Source organism: Dasypus novemcinctus, chromosome 7 (assembly GCF_030445035.2).
Source record: "Dasypus novemcinctus isolate mDasNov1 chromosome 7, mDasNov1.1.hap2, whole genome shotgun sequence".
Taxonomy (NCBI): domain Eukaryota; kingdom Metazoa; phylum Chordata; class Mammalia; order Cingulata; family Dasypodidae; genus Dasypus; species Dasypus novemcinctus.
Window position 1 is genome coordinate 49,038,973 of NC_080679.1, and position 13,355 is coordinate 49,052,327.

The 13,355-nt window shown below is 37.7% G+C and overlaps 1 protein-coding gene across 6 annotated transcripts in view; it reads right to left on the minus strand.

The window, feature by feature from the left end:
* CCDC150 (coiled-coil domain containing 150) overlaps positions 1-13,355 on the minus strand; it is a 127,561-nt gene that overhangs the window by 84,459 nt on the left and 29,747 nt on the right. The window lies entirely within an intron of this gene.

The window sequence follows — 13,355 nt, forward strand, 5'->3', positions numbered from 1 at the left end:
ATGGTAACAAAAAAAAAAGATAAATTAAAGATTACCTGGCAAGCATCATAAGTGGTATATGTAATACAGTACTTAGGAACACATTCAGGGGGCTTTTAAAGTTATAGCCAGTTGTACAAACTATTTATCAAGGAATACCTGTGGGACAAAGAAGAACTCTTGTTCCTTAAAAATAAATAGCTAATTTTCTTTGGAGCCAGATTCAACTCTGCCACTTATTAGCTACAAATGGAATCTCTGTGTATATCAGTTTCCTTATCTTTAAAATGGGAATAATAATAGTTTCTATTCATAGTTTTATTGTGAAGATTCCAGTTTCTTAGTAATATAAGTTTCTTAGATTGTGCCTGAAATGTAGAAAGGTTCAATAAATGTTAACTATTATAAGTGTAGCAACAGTAGCAGTAATTACATTATTTTATAAAGAACACATTTATTTTTTTATTTTCTTTATGATAAAGAGAGCACTGCAGGAGGATTGTGTGTGGGAAGATGGCAGAGGAGGAAGCTCCAGGAATCAGTCCCTCCAGCATAACAACTCCTGAACTGGCAGCAACTGAATCAACTATTTTGAAACTCCAGAGTCTAGCAGACTACTGGGCAACATCCAGGGAAGAACAGGAAGAAGAAGCTTGTAAATTGAGGCAAAATTGAGGCAGTGAACTACACTAGCTGTGTTGGATACCCATTGCTCATCCCCAGACTCATAGCAGGCAGAAATGAGATACTCAACCTCAGAAGGTTACTGGTACCAGGATGGGATATAAAGACCTAAATCCCCCCAGGATTTGGGAATGTGTAGTCCAATGGCTGATCTCTACTTTTGATTAGCTACTTCAGATCACTAGGGTCCCAGCTCTGAGGGCAGCCATTGTTCCCACCCTCCCTGAGAAAAAGTGGCAGGGGAGACTTAAAGACAGTAGGCTTCCTCAAGTTATGGCAAAGAGATAAAGGTTTGCATTTACTGGGTAAGTGCCAGCTTCAAATAGCCATAGGAGAAGCTCCTGGCACCCTTTCTGGCCCCTTCTTCATTCCATTCTCAAGGCAGAATGGAGCTAGCCAGCACTTCCTTTGGGGGCCTGTGGCCAAGATCTGGGTGGGAAAGAATGACTTGGGAAACGCCTCTCTGATCTGCCCCTGCTCCTAGAATTTGCCCTCTGGCAAAAGTAGCTTGACACAGTGAAAGCAGTGTAAGAAACAATTGTGTTGGGAGGCCTGGGAAAGAGGTTTACCTGCTTTAAACCTTGCATGAGAGGGAGAAAGTCTTTTCTGAGGAGAAGAGAGGATATTCAAGTTCCTGTTAATAGAGAAACTCCTATGATCATTAGTTAGTAAGGACAAGCTCAGGACAACACAAGATACAGGCTCAGAAGACAGGAAGGACCCTGCACTTTTTCCTTTGCCTTAGGCTGACCTTCTTGACAGGAGGGATGAACTCTCAAGTAGACCAAGAGCCAATACAAAGTCAATTTGCAAAGACTGTGAAAGGTGTTTTTATTTTAGATTGATTGGTTTGTTTTTTAAGATGTTGGTAGTAAAAAAAATTCCCTGTCATATCACTAGCTGAATACAAATGGAAGAAAGGACAGGGACTAAATCCCAAAGTTAATATTTTAGGATAAATAAAAAATGTATAGTGTGTGTAACAAAAGATTACAAAACAAATAAGGAAACAAGAAATGATGGCACATCAAAACGATGAGATAAAAGTCCAGAAAGTACCAATACAGAAGACTAAACTGTGGACATACTGTACAAAGATTTTTTAAAATGATCTTCAATATGCAAGGGAATGAAAGAAACCACAGGGAAAGGACTGATGGATGTCAGGAAAACAATGAACGAATAGTATGAGAATCACAGTAAAGATATAGAAATTTAAAAATGTAAGCAAAAAGATCTACTGAATTTGAAAGCCACAATAAGTAAAATGAAAACTTCCCAGGAGAAAACTTCCAGGGAGCTACAGGATTCACTTATCCTCTAAGAACAGCTAGAAGACAGGCAGGAACTGTCTGAAGCTCTTTTGTGGCTACAGATGCCAGAGGAGGACTGTACAGCATCTCGGGAAAAGCAAGTTGAAAAGACTAAGAAACTGATAAAAAGAAAAACAAAAAGCCTGAGTAACTTGTTCTGTGGCAGTGGCTAGAACCTATCCCTCACTCTCGAGGCAAGTCACATCAGGTCTGGTCTCTGTTGGCTGCTAAATACAGATAGGGACATGGAAGTCCACCTCCCTAGGAACAGAGGGGACATGGCTGAGAACTGATCACAGCTTTTAATTGGTGAATTTAGATTACAGCCCTAGCTCTGGACCACTATTTTATCCCACCCCAAACAATGGCTGTTATGGCCAATGATTCATCTCCACCCCTAAAAGGGATGAAGTCAGTGGAGTTTCCTAAGACATACTGCCTCCTTGGGGCTATGGGAAACAGTCTGTTGAAGTACGCCATCTGTTGGACAGGCCAGGAAAGTGCAGCTTTGAAAAATGACAAAAAGGCTTTGTGGTCTCTTTCCTGAACCTCTACCCAAGAGCCCTTTGGAACAGGTCTGCACTCCTTTAGTAGAATCTTGGTCCTGTTTTGTCTGGGAAATACTGACTTGAGAAAGTCCTCTCTGGGGTGACCCTCCTCATAAAATTTGCACTCAAGGCAAAAGCAACTAGAGGCAATGAAAGGAAAGTAAAACAAACAAAATAAATCTATAAGGCAAAACAAAAACAGAACAGATCAAGATTCCTGGAGAAGGAACTGAGGAAAGGCAGTTTTCTCTGGGGGTGAAACAACTGCACAAATGGAATGATCTCAAAAATTGTGCTGGATACCCAAGGCAAGAATCAGATGAAGAAGAGCTGAATAAATCTGATTTATTAAACATGGGCAATTCTAAAGGTATAGAATAATTTGGACCAAGTGTCAAAGAAGAGTCTTGACATAATGCCTGGATACCAGCAAAAAATTACAAGACATACTAACAAACAGTAAGATATGGCCCAGTTAAAGAAACATATTGAAAATTTGAAGAAGACACAAAATAGGGAATAAGTATTCAAAGATGTTCAAACAAATCTCCTAAATCAATTCAAGGAGATGTAGGAAAATATGGCTAAATAACTAAAGGATAATAAAATGACACTGGGTAAACAAAAGGAAGAAGTTAACAGTATGAAATGAAGAATAACAGAACTTATGGGAATGAAAGTCAAAATAGGAGAGAGGGAAGAAGAGATATGATGTGGGGGTGTTTTCAGGACTTGGAGATGTCCTGGGTGGTACTGCAGGGACAGATGTTGGACATTGTATGTTCTGCCATTGCCCACTGGACTGGGGGAGAATGTAAACCACAATGTGAACCATTATCCATGTGGTGCAGCAATGCTCCAAAATGTATTCACCAAATGCAATGAATGCGCCATGATGTTGAAAGAGGTTGTTGATGTGGGAGGAGTGGGGTGAGGGGGGTGGGGGTATAAGGTGACCTCTTATATTTTTTTAATGTAACACTTAAAAAAAAGAGAGAGAAAAAAATAAATTTTGAATGAACATTAAAAAAAATACATATGAGGGGAAGCAGATTGGCTCAACTGATAGAAAGTCCGCCTAACATATGGGAGGTCCAGGGTTCAAACTCAGGGCTTCCTGACCTGTATGCTGCGCTGGCCCACACACAGTGCTGATGCGTGCAAGGAGTGACATGCCACACAAGGGGTATCCCCCCGCGTAGGGGAGCCCCATGTGCAAGGAATGTGCCCTGCAAGGAGAGCTGCCCTGTATGAAAAAAGTGCAGCCTGCCCAGGAGTGGCGCCGCACACATGGAGAGCTGACGCAGCAAGATGACACCCTGGTACCACTAACAAGAATGCAAGTAGACAAAGAAGAACACACAGTGAATGGACACAAAGAGCAGCAAAGGGAGGATAAGGGAGAGAAATAAATAAAAAATAAATCTTAAAAAAAAATACATATGAGGCATACAAAAAAAATATGAAAAGGCAGAAGAAAGAATCAGTGAACTAGAAGATAAGATATTCAAAATTGTACAGGCAGAAGACCAGACAGAGAAAAGAATCAAAAAGTTGGGCAGGGTCTCAGGGAATTCAATGAAAACACAAAATGCACAAACATATATATCATGGGTATTCCTGAAAGGAAAAGAGAAGGGGAAAGGGACAGAAAAAAATATTTGAGGAAATTTTTCATGATACTTATGAAAGATGTAAATATGTCCAAGAAGCACAATGTACTACAAAACAATAAATTTTAATAGACCAATTCTATGACACATAGTAATCAGAATTTCAAACGCCAAAGACAGAGAATTCTGAAAGTAGCAAGAGAAAAGGGATTTATCACACACAAGGTAAACAAAAAAATTAAGGCTGATTTCTCACCAGAAACCATGGAGGTAAGAAGGTAATTGTATGACATATTGAAGGAACTAAAAGAGAAAAGCTGCCAGCCAACAATTCTTTATCTGGCAAAACTCTTTCAAAAATGAAGGACAGGTTGTAGATGTGGCTCAAGCAGTTGAGTGCCCATCTCCCACATGGGAGATCCCGGGTTCAGTTTCTGGTGCCTTCTGAAAAAAACAAAAAACAAATAAAAACGAGCAAAATAAACAAAAAAACCAACTCAGGAAAGCCAATGTGGCTCTGTGGCTGAGCACCGGCTTCCCACATATGAAATCCTGGTTCAATCCCTGGCCCGCGGTACCTCAAAAAAAAAAAAGGGAGAGTTTAAAATATTCACAGAAACACAGATATTGAGAGAGTTTGTCAACAAGTGACTTGCCCTACAAGAAATACTAAAGGGACTTTTGCAGGCTGAAAAGAAAACAATAGGAGAGCAGAGGCTTGGAGGAGCATGCAGAAATGAAGATTATCAGCAATAATGAAAAGGGTCAAAAGAGAGACAAAGATAAGATATGATATATAAAAATCAAAGGATAAATAGTTAAAATAAGTACTGTCTTTAAAAAGACCAATATGTGCAGAATGGATAAAAAAAAGTATGATCCATCTGTATGTTGTCTACAAGAGACTCACATTAAACCAAAAGACACAAATAGACTGAAAGTGAAAGGCTGGAAAAAGATATTCATGTAAACAGTAACCAAAAAAGATCTGGAGTAGCTATAACAATATCAGATAGAATAAAGACTTTACAGTATTATAAGAGACAACAAAGGACACTATATATTAATAAAACCAGCAATCCACCAAGAAGAAATAACAGTCATAAATATTTATGGACCTCCCAGGGTGCTCCAATAATACATGAAGCAAACACTGGCAAACTAAAGGGAAAAATAGCCATCTCTACAATAGTTGGGAAATCAATATACCACCCTCATCAAGAGACAGAACATGTAGACAGAGGATCAATAAGAAACAGACTTGAATAAAATGATAAATGAGCTAGACTTAACAGATACATACAGAACTCTGCACCCAAATACAGTAGATATACATTCTTTTCAAGTCTTCATGGTTTATTCTTCATGATAGATCACACGTTGGGTCATAAAACAAGTCTCAACAAACTGAAAAAGACTGAAACTTTACAAAGCACTTTTTCTGTTGTTTTTGTTTGTTTTAATTAATTAATTAATTAATTTTTCTCCCCTTGCCCCCACCCTCCGCTACAGTTGTCTGTTCTCTGTGTCCATTTGCTGCATGTTCTTCCTTTTGTCCGCTTCTGTTGTCGTCAGTGGCATGGGAATCTGTGTTTCTTTTTGTTGTATCTTCTTGCTGTGTTGCTTCTCCATGTGTGCAGCACCATTCCTGGGCAGGTTGAATTTTCTTTCGCGCTGGGCAGCTCTCCTTACAGGGCGTATTCCTTGTGCGTGGGGCTTCCCTACACAGGGAGCACCCCTGCATGGCACAGCACTCCTTGCGTGCATCAGCGCTGCATGTGGGCCAGCTCCACACGGGTCAAGGAGGCCCGGGGTTTGAACCGTAGACCTCCCATGTAGTAGACGGACGCTCTATCCACTGGGCCAAGTCCGCTTCCCACAAAGCACTTTTTCTAATCATAATGAATGAAGTTAGATATCAGTAACAGGCAAAGAACTGGAAAATTCACAAATATATGGAGGTGAAATAACACATTCTTAAGGTTAAAAAACACATTCTTAAGCAATCAATGAGTCAAAGAAGAAATTGCAAGAGAAATCAGTATCTCTAAGCAAATGTAAATGAGAACACAACATATCAAAACTTATGGGATATGCAGAGAAAGCAGTGATGAGAAGGAAATTTATAGCCTTAAATGCCCACATTAAGAAAGAAGAGCTAAAATCAAAGACCTAACTGCATACCTGGAGGAACTAGAAAAAAGAACCGCAAACTAATCCCAAATCAAGCAGAAGGAAAGAAATAACCAAGATTAGAGCAGAAGTAAATGAAACTGAGGATTAAAAAACAACAATAGAATTAACAAAATCAAAATTTGGTTTTTGGCGGTGGACTTGGCACAGTGGTTAGGGTGTCTGTCTACCACATGGGAGGTCTGTGGGTCAAACCCCGGGCCTCCTTGACCCGTGTGGATCTGGCCCATGAGCAGTGCTGATGTGCACAAGGAGTGCCCTGCCACGCAGGGGTGTCCCCCGCGTAGGGGAGCCCCATGCGCAAGGAGTGCACCCCGTAAGGAGAGCTGCCCAGCATGTGAAAGAAAGTGCAGCCTGCCCAGGAATGGTGCCACCCGCACGGAGAGCTGACACAGCAAGATGATGCACAAAAAGAAACACAGATTCCCATGCCGCTGACAACAACAGAAGTGGACGAAGAAGTAGATGCAGCAAAGAGACACAGAGAACAGACAACCCGGAGAAGGGGAGAGAAATAAAATAAATAAATCAATCTTAAAAAAAAAAAAAAAAGTTGGTTCTTAGAGAAGATTAAACAAATTGACAAACCCTTAGCTAGAATGACAGAAAAAAGAGAGCAGATGCAAATAAATAAAATCAGGAATGAGACGGGGGGAATATTACTACTGAATCCAAAAAAATAAAATGGATCAGAAGAGGATACTATGAACAATTGTAAGAGAGCAAATTAGAAAACTTAGATGAAATGGACAAATTCCTAGAAACACATGAATAACCTACACTGACCTTAAAAGAAACAGAATATCTTGACAGACCAATTAAAAGTAAAGAGGTTGAATCAGTCATCAAAACCTCCCAACAAAGAAAAGCCCAGGACCAGATGGGTTCATAGGTGAATTTTACAAGTCATTCCAGGAAGAATTAATAGCAATCCTGTTGAAACTCTTCCAAAAAATTGAAGATGAGAGAACACTATCTAACTCATTCTATGAGGCCAACATTTCCCTAATACCAAAGCCAGATAAAGATACAGATACAAAAGAAAAAAATTATACACCAATTTCTCTAATGATTATAGATGCAAAAATCCTCAACAAAATAGTTACAAATTGAATTCAACAGCAGATTAAAAGAATTATACACATGATCAGGTAGGTTCTATCCCAGGTATGCAAGGGAGGTTCCACACAAGAATATTAATTAATATTAATACACCACATTAAAAAATCAGAGGGAAAAAAACCACATGATCATCTGGATTGACACAAAAAAGGCATTTGGCAAAATCCAGCATAATTTCTTGATAAAAATACACTGAAAGATAGAAGGAAACATCTTCAACATGATAAAAGGTGTACATGAAAAACTCACAACTAGCATTGTACTAAATGGTGAAAAATTCAAAGCTTTCTCACAAAGATCTGTAACAAGACAAGAATGCCCACTGTCACCACTGTTAATCAAAACTGTGCTAGAAGTTCTAGATAGAGCAGTTAAGGAAGAAAAAGAAATAAAAAGCATCAGAATTGGAGAGAAAAAGTATAATTTTCACTATTTGCAGATGACATATCCTATATATAGAGAGAGACCTGAAAACCCTCTCTCTCTCTATATATATGTGTGTGTGTGTATATATAAGGACCTGAAAAATAAACAACAAAACTACTAGAGCTAAAAAATGAGTTCAGCAAAGTGGAAGGATATAAGATCAATGCACAAAAATCAGTCATGTTTCTATATACTAGTAATGAGCAAACTGAGCATGACATCAAGAAAAAATTCCACTCATAATAGCAACTTAAAAAAATCAAATATCTAGGAATAAATTTAATTGAGAATGGAAAGGAATGATACAAAGAAAACTACAAAACATTGCCAAAAGAAATCAAAGATGACCTAAATAAATGGAAAGATATTATAAATTCATGAACTGGAAGACTAAATATTGTTAAGATGGTAATTCTGCCCAGAGATTTACAGTCAATGCAATCCCAATCAAAATTCCAATAGCCTTCTTTATAGAAATGGAAATATCAAACTTATTTAGAAGGGTAAGGGGCCCCAAATAGTCAAAAACTTCTTGAAAAAGAAGAACAAAATTTGAGGTCTTACACTTCCTGACTTTAAAGCATATTACAAAGGTACAGTTGTCAAAACAGAATGGTACTGGCATAAAGATAGATATACTGACCAAAAGAATCAAATTCAGAGTTCAGAAATAATCCTCACATCTATGACCAATGGATATTGGAAAAGGCTACCAAGTCCACGCTACTGGGACAAAATAGTCTCTTCAACAAATGGTGCTGGAAGAACTGGATATCATATTCAAAAGAATGAAAGAGGACCCATATCGTACATCTTATTCAAAAAATAAAACAAAATGGATCAAAGACCTAAATATGAATGCCAGGACCATAAAACGCCTAGAAGAAAATGTAGGGAAGCATCAAGGTCTAATGGTTTCTTAGACTTTACGCCCAAAATAAACAATGGGGGGAGAGGGGGGGAGTAAATTAAAATTAAAAACTTTTGTGCTTCAAAGGACTTTGTCCCAAAAGTAAAAAGGCAGTCTACTCAATGGGAGAAAAATATTTGGAAACAATATATTCAGTAAAAATGTAATACCCAGAATATATAAAGAAATCTTAACAGCAAAAAGTAAAACAACCCAATTAAAAAATGGGCGAAAAACATGAATAGACATTTTTCCAAAGACGAAATACAAATGGCTAAAAAAGCACGTGAAAAGATGCTCAACATCACTAGCTATTAGGGAAATGCAAATCAAAACAACAAAGAGTTATGATTTCATACCTACTAGAATGGCCAGATTAAAAACAAACAAACAAACAAAAAATCCAGAAAACTCTAAGTGTTAGAAAAGATATGGAGAAACAGGAACATTCAATTCATTTCTAATGGGAAAGTAAAATGGTACAGCCACTGTGGAAGACATTTTGGCAATTCTTCAGGAAGCTAAGTATTGAATTACCATATAATCCAGCAATCCCTAGTAGGTATATATCCAGAAAAACTGAAAGCAGGGATATGAACAGACATTTGCACACCTATGTTCATAGCAGCATTATTCAAAATTGCCAAAACATGGAAGCAACCCAAGTTTGCTGTCAATAGAAGAATGGATTAACAAAATGTGGTATATACTGATGATGGAATATTATTCAGATGTAAGAAGCAATGAAGTTCTGATGCATGTGTCAACATGAATGAACTGTGAGGGCACTATATTGAGTGAAATAAGTCAGACACAAAAGGACAAACATTGTATGATCACACTAATAAGAACTAATCATAAGCAAATTTATAAGAGTTAGAATCTAGAATACAGGTTACTGGTAGATAGAATAGGGGTAGAAAATGGGGAGGTGATGCTTAATTTGGGCAGAATTTCCATTTAGGTTGATTACAAACATTTGGAAATGGATAGAGGTGATGGTAGCACATTATTGTGAGTATGATTAACTGCTGAATTATGGGTGTGAATGTGGTTGAAAGGGGAAGTTCTGGATTGTATACGTTGCCAAAAGTAAAGCTAGAGAATAAAACATGAAACTGTATAACACAGTGAACCCTGTGGTGGAAGACGACTGTGGTGAATAGTACAAATAAAAGAATGTTCTTTCATGAACTAAAACAAATGTACTTCACTATACAAAGTATTAATAACAGGGTAGTATTTAGGAAAAATATACCTATTGTAAACTATGGACTATATATAGTTAAAGTGATATTTTAACATTCTGTCATCAATTGAAACAGAGGTACCACCCAGTGCAACAACAGGGGAGTATACATAATGTATTTTTTACTTGACTTTGATGTAAACCTATAATTTCTCTAACTAATAAAAAATTAAAATAATTAAAAATTTTATGCTAAGTGAAAGAAATCCGACACAAAGTACTACATAGAGTATAATTCCATTTGTGTAATATGTAAATATAAATAAATCTATAGTTGCAGAAAAAGATAAGTAGTTATATAGGGCTAAGGTAGGATAGAGGGATTGAGATGTAATTGCTAAGGGGTAAAGGGTTTTTCTTTGTGGAGGAATGAAAATGTTCTAAAATTGACTGTGGCGATGAATGTACAACTCTGGTTATAATAAAAGTCACTGATTGTACACTTTGGATGGCTTGTATGCTATGTGAATACATTTCAATAAAACTGTTTAAAAAAATTCCCAGGAGGGTATTAACAGCAGATTGGAGCTGGCAGAACAAAGAATCAGCAAATTTGAAGACAACTGAAATGAGACTGGCTGATGAACAGAAAGAAAAAATATTAGAATTGAAAATAGCCTAAGAGATCTGTGGGATACTATCAAACATGCCAATATTCGCATTATGGGAGTACCAGATGGAAAAGAAGGCAAAAAGTAGGAGAAGGAATATACAAAGAAATAATGACAGAAAACTCCCCAAACTCCGCAAAGAGGTGAAAATGCACTTTCAAGAAGACTAAGGTACACCAAATAAGATAAACTTGAAGAGAAATACTCCCAGACATACCATCAAACTGTCAAATGTAAAGGACAAGGAAATAGTTTTGAAACCTGCAAGAGAAATGTAATATGTTATATACAAGGGCATTCCACTTAGATTAAGTGCTGAATTCTAATCAGAAACCATGGAGGCAAAGAGGCAGTGGGCTGAAACTTTTAAAATGTTGAAAGAAAACAACTGACAACAAAGAATTTTAAATCTGGCTAGACTTTCTTTCAAAAATGAAGAAGAGATTAAGAGATTAAGATTATTCCTTGATAAATAAAAGTTGAGGGATATCATTATCTCTAGACATGCCCTAAAAGCAATGATAATGGGAGTTCTTCAGATTGAAAGGAAAGGAAGCTAGACAGTGGATCAACATGGCATAAAGAAATAAAGACCTCCAGCAAAGGCAACCATTTGGGAAATTTTAAATGTCAGTACTATTGTAATTTTTGTATATAACTCTACTTATCACTTCCGACAGGTGAAAAATGCAACAGGATAAAAAGTATGATAAACATATGGTTTTGGACATACAATGTACAAAGATGCAATTTGGAACAATTTAAAAATAAAGGTGGGGGGGACATAGGGGTATAGGAATCATGCATGTTTATGCTATTGAAGTTAAGCTGGTATCAAATAAAATATGGTTGTTAAATATCTAGAATGTTAAATTTTAAGTCCATGGAAACCAAAAAGAAAATATATAAAAAATATATTCAAAGATATGAGAAAATACTAAATATGGTACAATATTAAAAAATCAGATAAATTACACAAATAGGCATTGACATAAGAACTGAGCATCAAAAAGGTATAAGATTTAAAAAGACAAAATAGGGAAGCAGACTTGGCCCAATGGATAGGGCGTCGCCTACCACATGGGAAGTCTGCAGTTTAAACCCCGGGCCTCCTTGACCCATGTGGGGCTGGCCCATGTGCAGTGCTGATGCACGCAAGGAGTGCCATGCCACGCAGGGGTGTTCCCCATGTAGGGGAGCCCCACATGCAAGGAGTGTGCCCTGTAAGGAGAGCTGCCCAGCGCAAAAGACAGTGCAGCCTGCCCAAGAATGGTGCCACACACATGGAGAGCTGACACAACAAGATGATGCAACACAGATTCCCGGTGCCGCTGATAAGGAAGGACAGAAGCAGTCACAGAGGAACACTCAGCGAATGGACAGAGAGAGCAGACAACTGGGTGCGGGGGGAGAGGGGAAAGAAATAAAAATAAAATAAAATAAAATACAAAATAGAAAAATGACAGAAGAAAGGTGTAGCAGTTTGGTATTGTTTATGAATTCCAAAAATAGATATTGGATGTTTGTGAACTGGTCTGTTCCTCTGGGCACATTAGATTGGACTGGATTCCGAGGTTTTACTTTTACTTGATTAAATAATGATTAAGGCTTTGATTGGGCCATGACACTAGGATATTGAGTCCCTGTCCCCTTGGTGGGTGGGGACTCACAGAGGACATGACATGGCAGAGGAGAAAGTTAAAATTGTAACACTGGAGCCCAGAGATGAGCCATTCATCTGATAGTTTACAGCTGGCCTTCTGGAGAGAACAGAGCAGCTGAGCCTAGAAAGGAACGAGCCCTGGGAGAGAGGCCAGACTTATCCCAGCCTACAGCTGATATTCGAAGAGGCTGGGAACATGGGGCCTTAAGAGCAAAAGGAAACCTGAACCCTTGCAGATGTAGGCAGCCATCTTGTTTCAACACATGGCAACAGACTTTGGTGAGATAAGTAATTTATACTTCATGGCCTGGTAAATGTAAGCTTCTATCCCAAATAAAAACCCGTAATAAAAGATAACAGATTTCTGGTATTTTGCATCAGCACCCCTTTGGCTGACTCATACAAAAGTCCTGCATGGTAAGTGCATTTAATGTTTATTGATTAAATTCTTCATTCAAAAGGCAGAGTTTGGCAGAATGGATAAAAGAGCACAACTCAACTATATGTTGCTCACAAGAGAGTCATCTGAAATGCAAACACAAAAATAGGCTGAAAGTGAAAGAATGAAAAAAAAATTCCATGCAAGTGGTGGAAAAAAGAGAACTGGGGTGGCTATACTAATATCAGATAAACCAGACTTTAAATCAAAAACTGTTATAAGACAAAGGTCATTATATAGTGATAAAAGGGCCAATTCAGCAAGAATACATACAGTTGCAAATATAATTGCACCTAATAAGAGAGCCTCAAAATATACAAAGCAAATATCGACATATTTCAAGTGAGGAATAAAAGGTTCTACATTACAGTAAGGGCTTATAATACACTGCTTTCAAGAATGAATAGAACATCTAGAAAGACGAGCAATAAGGAAATAGAAGACTTGAACAATACTCTGAACCAACTAGACTTTACACATACATAGAATACATCATCCAACACCAGCAGAATACAAGTTCTTCTCTAGTGTCCATGGATCATTCTCCAGGACAGACCATATGTTTAGTCACAAAATAAGTCTGAATAAATTTTAAAATATTGAAA